The 12271-nt window shown below is 46.9% G+C and overlaps 4 protein-coding genes across 4 annotated transcripts in view; 3 read left to right on the top strand and 1 right to left on the bottom strand.

Moving 5' to 3' along the window:
• The window catches only part of LOC308580498 (uncharacterized protein), a 332166-nt gene that overhangs the window by 238315 nt on the left and 81580 nt on the right, over positions 1-12271 (bottom strand). The window lies entirely within an intron of this gene.
• The window catches only part of LOC308580705 (uncharacterized protein), a 35017-nt gene that overhangs the window by 19750 nt on the left and 2996 nt on the right, over positions 1-12271 (top strand). The window lies entirely within an intron of this gene.
• The window catches only part of LOC308580575 (uncharacterized protein), an 87732-nt gene continuing 79905 nt past the window's right edge, over positions 4445-12271 (top strand). The window contains exon 1 of the mRNA XM_081182428.1: positions 4445-4491. The gene's annotated coding sequence lies outside the window, so the exon portion shown is untranslated. The remainder of the gene's footprint in view (positions 4492-12271) is intronic.
• Positions 8692-12271, top strand: part of LOC308580789 (uncharacterized protein) — a 38979-nt gene continuing 35399 nt past the window's right edge. Inside the window, exon 1 of the mRNA XM_081182961.1 lies at positions 8692-8711. The gene's annotated coding sequence lies outside the window, so the exon portion shown is untranslated. The remainder of the gene's footprint in view (positions 8712-12271) is intronic.

Below are 12271 nucleotides of genomic sequence, written 5' to 3' on the forward strand. Positions count from 1 at the left end.
CCCAGGGGGACACCCCAGGAAGATAGAGCTAGAGGGGACTCAGAGGGGAGCAGTTGGAAATCGGGACCAGCGTCACCGCCAGAGAGCAGGGAAGAGGAAGGGCGCCAGGGATCAAGCGCTGGCAGCTCACAACAGGAGGGAGGGCACGAGTCAGGAGTGGCCACACCTCCATCGGGGAGCGAAGAAACGGTCAGACGGAAAGTGGAAGGTTGGGCGCGCGCGCCAAGTTCAAATGCACAGGAAAGTGAAGCAGTAGGCAGCCCGGAAAGGGAGCCAGGTCCTAAAGCCCGGCGCAAGGAGACAGGAGGGTCCGGGGGGTCAGCGTCAGAGGAATCCCGGAAGGAAGAAACCCCGGGGGGCAGAGGGACCCAGAGAAGAACAGTCAGGCGGAAAAGGTGGAGCAGGGCTAGGATATTAAATTGGTGCACAAGGGGCGGAGATTCAGACGGAGCTTCGCCGATCTAACCATAAGACGTAGAGTTGCACACAGCAGCTTGAGAATGGAAACTGTAACTCAATAAAGACTTTTATTTAATGATCGCTGGCTAGCGTGATCCTCTGTGAGCTAGGATCTGGAAGCAACTCTGACAGTAATCTTTGTACGAAATGTTCCTTTCATATTTCCGATTTTCTTGAACAGATCTCTGGTTCTTCCCATTCTGTTGTTTTCCTCTATTTCTTTGCATTGCTCGTTTAAGAAGGCCTTCTTGTCTCTCCTTGCTATTCTTTGGAAATCTGCATTCAAATTCCTGTATCTTTCACTATCTCCCTCGCATTTTGCTTGCCTTCTCTCCCCCGCTATTTGTAAGGCCTCGTTGGACAGCCACTTTGCTTTCTTGCATTTCCTTTTCATTGGGATGGTTTTAGTTGCTGCCTCCTGTATAATGTTGCGAGCCTCCACCCATAGTTCTTCAGGCACTCTGTCCAGCAAATCTAAATCCTTAAACCTGTTCCTCACTTCCACTGTGTATTCATAAGGGATTTGGTTTAGATTGTATCTTACCTGTCCAGTGGTTTTTCCTACTTTCTTCAGTTTAAGCTTGAATTTTGCTATAAGAAGCTGATGATCTGAGCCACAGTCAGCTCCAGGTCTTGTTTTTGCTGACTGTATAGAGCTTCTCCATCTTTGGCTGCAGAGAATATAATCAATCTGATTTCGATGTTGCCCATTTGGTGATGTCCATGTTAGAGTCGTCTCTTGTGTTGTTGGAAAAGCGTGTTTGTGAGGACCAGCTTGTTCTCTTGACAGAACTCTATTAGCCTTTCCCTGCTTCGTTTTGATCTCCAAGGCCAAACTTGCCAGTTGTTCCTTTTATCTCTTGATTCCCTACTTTAGCATTCCAATCCCCTATAATGATCTTCGTTTTTTTGATGCTGAGCTTCAGACCATTTTTTGTGCTCTCCTCTTTCACCCTCAATAAAAGGTTCTTTAATTCCTCTTCACTTTCTGCCATCAAGGTTGTGTCATCTGCATATCTGAGGTTGTTGATATTTCTTCCGGCAATCTTAATTCCGGCTTGGGATTCATCCAGCCCAGCCTTTCGCATGATGAATTCTGCATATAAGTTAAATAAGCAGGGAGACAATATACAGCCTTGTCGTATTCCTTTCCCAATTTTGAACCAATCAGTTGTTCTATATCCAGTTCTAACTGTAGCTTCTTGTCCCACATAGAGATTTCTCAGGAGACAGATGAGGTGATCAGGCACTCCCATTTCTTTAAGAACTTGCCATAGTTTGCTGTGGTCGACACAGTCAAAGGCTTTTGCGTAATCAATGAAGCAGAAGTAGTTATCTTTCTGGTGGTGTAGTGGTTAAGAGTGGTAGTCACGTAAACTGGGGAACCGGGTTCGCATCCCCGCTCCTCCACATGCAGCTGCTGGGTGACCTTGGGCCAGTCACACTTCTTTGAAGTCTCTCAGCCCCACTCACCATTTCTTGCCCTTCTATTTGCCAGGAGGTGATGGACCCTCACTAACTCAGGCTGCAGGTTGCTCAGGGCAACTGCTTCCAGGCCCAGACGGGGGGGGGGGCATATGGGCCACGTGGCCAGGGCCTCCAATTCCAAAGGGGGCCTCCGTCTGCACATTCCCAATCGCAGGGGATGCTCTGTCTTTATCTGCAGGTCCGGTTCGAGCCTTGAAATAAAATTATTTGTCAGCATAACTTTTGTGAAAATGATTTATATACCGTATTTTTCGCTCTATAGGACGCACTTTTTCCCCTTCCAAAATGAAGGGAAACTGTGTGTGCGTCCTATGGAGCGAAGACGCCATAGCCCCGCGACCCTTTCCCGGCTGGAGAGGTGACGCGCGGCTATGGCAGGAGCCTCTCCGCTGCGCCTTTCCGCTGCTCCCTGACCTGCTCTTTGGGGCTGGTGGTGGGCTTCCCCCCGCCAGCCCCAAAGAGCAGGTCGAAAGGAACCTGAAGCCTGGAGAGCGAGAGGGGTCGGTGCACACCGACCCCTCTCGCTCTCCAGGCTTCCAAGGTAGCACCCTGGACGCACCTTAAACGGCACCTTGTTTTAGAGCGGGAAAACAAGAGAGGGAAAGTTCTCCCCCTCTCTGTGCAGCGCCTCCTGCCGCTTCACTGAAGGGGCGCTGGGCAGAGAGGGGGAGGATTTTTTTTTCTTGTTCTCCCCCCTCTAAAACAAAGTGCGTCCTATTGTCCAGTGCGTCCTATGATGCGAAAAATACGGTACTTACTTATTTATAAGACTTCAGTTATACCCAGGGTAAAAAATATACATAATTTTTATTAACAGGCCAATCCACTCACATTATTTCGAAATCATATTACTTCCAAATTATACAGCCAAATTTTTAAATTTTGTTGGGGGTACCCAGACATCAGGCTCCGAACGAGGATCAAAACATCACTTCTGTTACTGCTTTTATCAAACAGTTCTATCCAGATCTGTCCAGATAGCCTCTTTATTACTTTCTTCATCTTCTTGTTGTTATCATGTATTCCTTTCTTTGCAATCTCTGATAGTCTTCACAAGCAGGTTAGGAACAAACAATATCTGCGTGGGTTTTGCACACTTCAAGAGTCATATCTCATAAGGACAGCCACCATTCCTCCCCTTCTTCAAAGATTTGTCCTTGGTCTGTCCTATTAATTTTCCCAAGCTTGCCACGTATATCACAAAGGGGCTCTGCCAGGTTATCACATTCAATCCATCATTCACATTCCAATGACCCTGGTCCTCCTCCCCTTGTCTTTCTTTGACAAGCCTGTCTTAGCAAGACGCCATTAAAAACTGTGTCATAGAATTTTCCTCCGCTCTCCAATATTTACCAGTCCTCTCTTCAATCAATAATTCACTCCACACAGCTCTTAAATTCTTGCTTGCGATTAGTAAAAGGCGACGATTCGTCTCTCTGGGGTGGAGGTTTATAAATACTCACATAAGGAAAAGAAAATAAAAGTTTTTTCCTCCACACACCCCCTCTTTTTTTCGCTCCACACGTACCAGTCTCATAATGGTGGTTCATCGCTTGATTTATTTGTCTCCTCCCGTCGCTCCAATCAGAGATGCATTAATCAGCAGCCTTATCAGCAGCCAGTGTGGTGTAGTGGTTGAGAGCGGTAGTCTTGTAATCTGGGGAACCGGGTTCGCATCTCCGCTCCTCCACATGCAGCTGCTGGGTGACCTTGGGCCAGTCACACTTCTCTGAAGTCTCTCAGCCCCACTCACCTCACAGAGTGTTTGTTGTGGGGGAGGAAGGGAAAGGAGAATGTTAGCCGCTTTGAGACTCCTTAAAGGGAGTGAAAGGTGGGGTATCAAATCCAAACTCTTCTTCTTCTTCTATCTCTCGAACTTTGCTTGATGTATGTGCTTCAGCTTCATTCCAATTATATATTTCCAATTGTATTTTCGAGCTGAAGCAAACCAGGGCGCTGATTGGAGACAGCGTCAGGAAGAGCCGAACACACCGAGGGCTGGTGCCAAATGTCCTGCACCCCCTTTCAAATCCGGGGGTGCATTCTGGACATCGCTGGCAAGGCTGCTCCTCCTCCTCCTCCTCCCTTGGGTTGGAAGGTCCGTCAATACTGCACTCATTTTACCGGGGGAATCCAGGGGGGGTGTTTCTTTAATGGGGGGGGGAGAGGGGCTGGTGTCTGAAGCTGGGCTGGGCTGTCGGGGGGCGAAGCCCTTGCTCTGCCTGCAGAAGGACCCCGGCTGAGGGCTTGGCCTGCAGAAGGAGGCCCAGAAGGAGACCCTCCCCCCCGGCCTCCACTGGCCCAGTTGGGGGGGGCGGGGGCCGGGTCCCCATGGAGCCCCCAGAGCAGGAGCCCCCAGGCAGCGCCGCCCCCTCGCCTTCCCCTCCGGACACAGGGAGGGGGGGCTGCTCTTGCAGACGTGGCTCTAGGGACACGCGCGTCGCTGAAGAGCCCCCCCTCCCCCCGCCGCCCCCCCCGCCGCCCTTTCTCTTGCAGACAAGGAGAGCGGACTAATCCGGAGCCAGGGAGGCGGAGGACCAAGAGGTAAAGGGGGAGGGAGAGGAGGGGGGAATAGAGGGGGGAGGAGGAGGAAGAGACCCCCCCGCAAGGAGAGCGCCCTCCCTGGGGCCCGTCGACAGGGGCCCCGATCCAGGCCCCGACCCAGGGGGGGGAAGGGGGGACCCCAGACCTGCAAGGTCTCCTGGGCAGCAGCAGCAGCAGCCCCGCCAGACTCCCCTTCCTCCTTCCTGGGGGGCCGAGAGAGGCTCAGCTGCCCTGGCGGGAAGGGGAAGGAGGACCCCGAGCCGGGCTGGGGGTGGGGCTGAGGCCCCCCATTCTCCCTGGGGTCGCCTGGCTGGGGAAAGGGAGAGAGGGCGTCCAGGGAAGGGTTAAAGGAAAAGGGGGAGGAGCCTCGACAGAGACCCCGCCCCTTCCAGCACCCCTGACCCCCCCCTTCCCTGATGACACTACCAGGTTATCTCTATTCACTAGGACTCATCTCCATACTTTGGATTGTCCTGAATACCACCATTTGCTAGCCAAGCCCAAACCCCAAAGTCCTGCTAGGATGCATCTTGGCTTGCCTGCTGATGAAACTGAGCGTGTGAGGATTGATAATATTTTGATTTATCCGTTTTAGACCCCTAAGTAGCAGCCTTTGCCAGGACATTCTCCTGTTCGCCTCTGTATAGTTCCAGCCTTATTTCAGACATTGTGGTAGATTGCAAGCAGGGTGGGTTTGATATAAATCAAATTGATTTCAATCACAATTTACGGTAAATCACTAGTCAGTATGATTCTGTTTATTTTATTTTATTATTTTTTTAAAAAAATTCTTTTTATTAAGTTTCATATACATACCCAAAAGAGAGAAAAAACACGCCAAATCAGCCATTACAAACGATAGAAATAAATAAAAAAAATAAGTAAAAGAAAGTAGATAAATGAATAAGTAAGTTGCAAATGTCCAAATATAACAGAATAATCTTATCCGTTTCCATTCCAGTTATTAGTGTTCACATTTGTTTCTTTATAACTTTAAAAACTTAGATCCCTCTTCTTCCCCCTCCCGACCTCCATCCCTCCCGCTTTCAGGCTTCTTAATATCCATAATTAATTTCTCCTGCAGCTTATACTTGTTACAGATTTACACATCATAAGATTTATACCAAACCTGCTATAGTCTTTAAGTTTCTATGGTTCCCTTCAATGTAGGTCATCAATTTGTTCCAGTCGTTCATAAACTTTGCATTCTTTTGGTTTCTAATTTTTTGTGTCATTTTTGCTAGATTAACAAATTCAAATAATTTTGTTTGCCATTCTCTAATTGATGGGGTATTTTGATTCTTCCAGTTTTGGGCAATTAACAATCTGGCAGCGGCCATGGCATACTGAAATAGTACTTTATCCTCTTTTTTGATTTCGTCCCCGACTATTACTAGTAGGAATGCTTCCGGTCTTTTAGGGAATGTATATTTAAATATTTTTTTTTAACTCGTTATAGATAAGTTCCCAATATTTCTTCATTTCGTCACACGTCCACCACATGTGGAAAAAATTGCCCTCTTTGGTCTTACACTTCCAGCAGTTCTTATTTCCTGTTTTGTACAATTTCCCCAACTTTGCTGGAGTGATGTACCACCTATACATCATCTTTTCTAAATTTCCCCTGAGTGTTACACATGCCGTGAACTTCATTCCACTAGTCCATAATTTCAGCCATTTATCGTACTCTATATCAGTGTTTCCCAACCGGTGTTCCCCGGCACACGAGTGTGCCGTGAGACACCGGCTGGTGTGCCGCGAGATGCCTGGAGGGAGGCGGGCGAGTCGGGCGGCGAGAGGCGGGGCGGGGGCGGCGAGGAGAGGCCGCGCCTCCTGCTGCTGCCTGGCGCTCCTCCTCGCAGCCGGCAGCGCTGCCTGGGCGCCTCCGCGCGACTCTGTCTCGCTGGGTTTGGTCTCCCAGCAGAGACGGGTCACACGCGCCCCTCCCTCCCTCCCTCAGCCTGCGCTCCGAGGCGGATTGAGCGCAGCTGAGAGGAGCTGCCGAGGGAGAAAACGTTCACTTTTGTGCGTCCCTCCCGGCGTGACGCTGCGCGCTGACGTCACGGGGCGGGGCTTTAATGGTGGTGTGCCGCGAGATTTTTTTTTAGTACACAGGTGTGCCGTTGCCCAAAAACGTTTGGGAAACACTGCTCTATATTATAACCCAGGTCCATTGCCCATCTTGTCATTACCCCCTTTATTTCTTCATCCTTGGTGTCCCACTCTAATAATATATTGTACATTTTAGATAATAGTTTATATTTGCCTTCAATTATCTCTATCTGGAACTTAGATTTTTTTTCATTCATCCCTATTTTTTTATCAGCTGTCCATATTGCATTTATTTGATGGAATTGTAACCAGCCAGATAATTTATCTTTCAGCTCCTCATATGTTTTCATCTTCCATCCGGTTTCTGATCTTGTCAGTAGGTCTTCATATGTTAACCTTTCTCCCTCCATATTAACCTTTTTTATTATTAGTATATCCATTGGGGATAACCACCAAGGTGTTTTCCATTCTAAAAGTTTTTTATTCCTCTCCCACACTTCATAGAGGGGCCCCCCTGATGATGTGATTTGAGAATCCTCTATGCACCTTTTATTTATTTTGCCATAGATAAGAGTGCCAGCCAAACCTATTATCGAACCCCTCCAGGTCCGGCAGGTCAGTATTTTCCAAGGTAATCCAATCCCTGATCCAGCAAAGGCTGGCGGCTTCATAATAAAGTTTCAAATTTGGTACCGAGAAACCCCCTCTCTCTTTCCTGTCTGTAAGAATTTTAAAACTAATTCTTGGTCTTTTACCTTGCCATATAAATTTTGAAAGGGTTCTTTGCCACTCCTTGAATATTTTGGAACCTCTAATTACTGGGATGTTTTGGAACAGAAATAACATTCTCGGAAGTAAGTTCATTTTTATCGCTGCCATTCTTCCTCTCCACGAAAGCTTCACTCTGTTCCATATTTCTAGGTCTTTTTTAATCTCCTTCCATGTTGTAAAATAATTGTCCTGGATTAGGTTTATATTTTTTGTAGTTAGCCAAACTCCCAGATATCTTACTTTTTTTGCTACTTTAATTCCATACTCCCTTTCCTCCTTTCCCACATTCTTGGTCAGCATTTTTGTCTTTAATTTGTTTAATTTAAAACCGGATAATTTGCCAAATTCCTCTAGCATCTCCAAAGGGATAGCATTAGGTCATCCGCATACGCTTTTACTTTAAATTCTTTTGTTCCTATTTTAATCCCTCGGATCTCTGGTGTTACTCTTATTTTATTTATGATTACCTCTAGTGCCATGATAAATAAAAGCGGTGACAGGGGGCATCCCTGTCTTGTCCCTTTTTCAATCTTAAAGGACTTTGTTAGGTTATTATTTATAATCAATTTTGCAGATTGATTCGAGTATATTGCTTTTATTCCATCCATGAACTCACCCTCAAACCCTGCTTTCTCCATACTCTTCAATAGAAACCTCCAAGACACATCATCAAATGCCTTTTCGGCGTCTATAAAAATTAGCACCGCGGGTATTTCGTTCTTACACTCCAAATATTCAATAATGAAGTTGTTTTCCGTTGCTCCAGAGAAGCGGACACGGAGCAATGGATCCAAACTACAAGAAAGAAGATTCCACCTAAACATTAGGAAGAACTTCCTGACAGTAAGAGCTGTTCGACAGTGGAATTTGCTGCCAAAGAGTGTGGTGGAGTCTCCTTCTTTGGAGGACTTTAAGCAGAGGCTTGACAACCATATGTCAGGAGTGCTCTGATGATGTTTCCTGCTTGGCAGGGGGTTGGACTCGATGGCCCTTGTGGTCTCTTCCAACTCTATGATTCTATGATTCTATACCAGGCTTGTAATTCTGTCAAAAAACTAGATCAGGTTAGTCTGAGATGCCTTATTTTTCAGAAATCCATGCTGACTATTGGTGATCACAGCATTCCTTTCTAGGTGCTCACAGACTGTTCGCTTAATGATCTGCTCCAGAATCTTCCCTGGTATTGATGTCAGACTGACTGGGCGATAATTATTTGGGTCCTCTCTTTTCCCCTTTTTGTAAATAGGGACTACATTTGCCCTCCTCCAGTCTGCCGGGACTTCGCCTGTTCTCCAGGAATTCTCAAAGATGACTGCCAGTGGTTCTGAGATCACATCTACCACTCTTGGATGCAGTTCATCTGGCCCTGGAGACTTGAATACATCTAAACTAGCCAAGTATTCTTGTACTGTCTCCTTAGTTATTCTGGGCTGTGTTTCCTTTGCTGAATCATTTGCTCCAAATTCTTCAGGTCGGGCATTGTTTTCTTTATCGGAGAAGACTGAGGCAAAGAAGGCATTGAGGAGTTCAGCCCTTTCTGTGTCCCCTGTTTGCATTTCACCATCTTCTCCTCTGAGTGACCCCACTGTTTCTTTGTTCTTCCTTTTGCTACGAACATACCCATAAAAGCCTTTTTTGTTGCTTTTAACCTCTCTAGCAAGCCTGAGTTCATTCTGTGCTTTAGCTTTTCTGACTTTGTGTCTACACGTGCTGGCTATTTGTTTGAATTCCTCTTTGGTGGTTTCCCCCCTTTTCCATTTTTTGTACACATCCTTTTTTAATCTTAATTCAGTTAAAAGTTCTTTAGATAGCCACGCTGGCTTCTTTAGGCACCTACCATGTTTCCGTCTCATTGGTATTGCCTGACGTTGTGCTTTTACTATCTCCCTCTTAACAAACTCCCAGCCATCATGAACTCCCTTTCCTTTTAGTATTGCTGTCCATGGGATCTCACCCAGCACTTCCCTAAGTTTTATGAAGTCGGCTTTCTTAAAGTCAAGAAATTGAGTCCTAGTATGCTTGGCTGCTCCTTTCCGCTGTATAGTAAACTTCAGAAGAGCATGATCACTCGCGCCTAATGATCCATCCACTTCTACCCCACTAACCAGGTCATCAACATTGGTTAGGACCAGATCTAAAATGGCTGTTCCTCTTGTTGCTTCTCCCACTTTCTGGACAATGAAGTTGTCTGCAAGGCCAGTGAGGAATCTGTTTGACCTTATGCTCTTGGCTGAGTTTGACATCCAACAAATATCCGGGTAATTGAAGTCCCCCATTACTACTATCTCCCTTCTTTTTGCATGCTTGGCCATCTGTTCCAGGAAGGCATCATCTATGTCCTCCGTTTGGCTTGGGGATCTATAGTAAACTCCCACAATGAGGTCACTGTTATTCTTCTCTCCCTTAATTTTGACCAAAATGCTCTCACTTTGGCTTTGAGGTTCTAAATCTTGGATCTCTTCACAGGTATACACATCCCTGACATATAACGCCACTCCTCCTCCTTTCTTGTCTGGTCTCTTTCTCTGAAATAGATTGTATCCCTCCATTATTACATTCCAGTCGTGGGACTTATCCCACCAGGTTTCAGTGATGCCTATTATGTCATATTTATCTTGCTGTACCAAGAGCTCAAGCTCATCTTGTTTATTACCCATGCTTTGCGCATTAGTGTACAGACATTGAAGTCTATTAATCATTCCCCCGTGTCTCTTATTTAAGGATTTTTTCCTCCCACCACTAGGTCTGTGTGCTGTTTGCTCCATTTGATCTATGACATTTGGATGATCATAATAATAATAATAATAAATTTTATTTATATCCCGCCCTCCCCAGCCGAAGCCGGGCTCAGGGCGGCTAACAACACTAAAATAGTGTGACATTATAAAAACATCATAAGAATTAATTAAAATCAGAATTGATGGCAACCATAAACTAAAGTATTGTAAAGATTGCCAAAGGAGGGAGTCAGGCTGTGCCCTAACCAAAGGCCTGGTGGAACAGCTCTGTCTTGCAGGCCCTGCGGAAAGATGTCAAGTCCTGCAGGGCCCTTGTCTCTTGTGACAGAGCGTTCCACCAGGTTGGAGCCGCAGCCGAAAAAGCCCTGGCTCTAGTTGAGGCCAACCTAACCTCTCTGAGGCCTGGGACCTTCAAGATGTTTTTATTTGAGGACCGTAAGTTCCTCTGTGGGGCATACCAGGAGAGGCGGTCCCGTAGATACGAGGGTCCTAGGCCGTATAGGGCTTTGAAGGTTAAAACCAGCACCTTAAACCTGATCCTGTACTCCACCGGGAGCCAGTGCAGCTGGTATAGCACCGGGTGAATGTGATCTCGCAGCGAGGACCCCGTAAGGAGTCTCGCTGCGGCATTCTGCACCCGCTGGAGTTTCTGGGTCAGTCTCAAGGGCAGCCCCACGTAGAGCGAGTTACAATAATCCAGTCTGGAGGTGACCGTCGCGTGGATCACAGTGGCTAGGTCAGGGCGAGAGAGGTAAGGAGCCAACTGCTTAGCTTGGCGGAGATGAAAAAATGCCGCCTTTGTTATAGCTGTAATCTGCGCCTCCATAGAGAGGGAGGTATCAAAGATTACACCCAAACTCTTGACGGACGGTGCTGGCACTAATTGCACCCCCGCAAGAGATGGGAGTTGCCCCCTCAATCCCATATCGTCCCGTCCCAGCCAGAGGACCTCTGTCTTCGAAGGATTTAACTTCAACCAGCTCCCACGTAACCATCCAGCCACAGCTTCCAAGCATCTGATCAGTGTGTCTGGGGCCGAGTCAGGATGGCCGTCCATCAACAGATAGAGTTGGGTGTCATCAGCATACTGATGGCAGCCCAGCCCCAAACTCCGGACAAGCTGGGCGAGGGGGCGCATAAAGATGTTAAAAAGCATTGGGGAGAGAATCGCACCCTGAGGCACTCCACACACCAAGGAGTGGCGGGATGACAGTTCCCCCCCAAGCGCCACCCATCATCTTCATCAATTGATAGACTCCTACCTTCAGGAGCACTGTCTCCCTCCCCCACATTAGTCAGTTCAAAGCCCTCCTGATGAGGTTTCTGAGATTTTTGGCAAAAACATTCCTCCCAACCGTTGTGAGGTGCAGCCCATCGCTTGCCAGAAGTCCATCTTCAAGAAACTGCAGTCCGTGATCTAAGAATCCCAACCGTTCCTGTTTGCACCATTTGCGAAGCCAGCTGTTCACTTCCACTATTTTCCCCTCTCTCCCTGGGCCACGTCGTTCAACTTGGGGGACAGATGAGATGACAATTTGTGCATTAAAGTCCTCCAAAGAAGGAGACTCCACCACACTCTTTGGCAGCAAATTCCACTGTCGAACAGCTCTTACTGTCAGGAAGTTCTTCCTAATGTTTAGGTGGAATCTTCTTTCTTGTAGTTTGGATCCATTGCTCCGTGTCCGCTTCTCTGGAGCAGCAGAAAACAACCTTTCTCCCTCCTCTATTCTCCAACTGAACACTCCTTCAACCGACCACAAGCACCAAGCCTTGTCACTAGACTTATATATGGGTCTCCCAAAATGGTCAGTATGGACCTCCTGAGGCCAAAGGGACTGTGCTGGTGATTAATAAAGATCTAGAGGTCGAAGGGGACAAAATGTGGCCCAAGGGGTGGAGGATTATAGTGCAGCGGATGAAGAACTTCATGATGAACTTAGGACCCTGATGAATATTGGCCAGGTTCATGTAACATAGAGCAGCTCCCTTTCCTGTGAGAAACCACTTTTTATAAAACGTAAACCCCCACAGTTCAACCGTATTCTAGGATAATACTGCTTCATTAACAATAATTAAGGGTTATAAAAGGCTGATTATGGATGACCATTATTTTACATTATTTCATTTGCCTTTCCTAAAAATTTGGAACAGATGGAGGACAGGAGAGACTGTAAAAGATGTTAAAATAAGAGCAGGTGCTAATTGTAATAGTACTTTGT

Source organism: Podarcis bocagei (genome assembly GCF_964188305.1).
Source record: "Podarcis bocagei genome assembly, chromosome: 2".
NCBI lineage: Eukaryota > Metazoa > Chordata > Lepidosauria > Squamata > Lacertidae > Podarcis > Podarcis bocagei.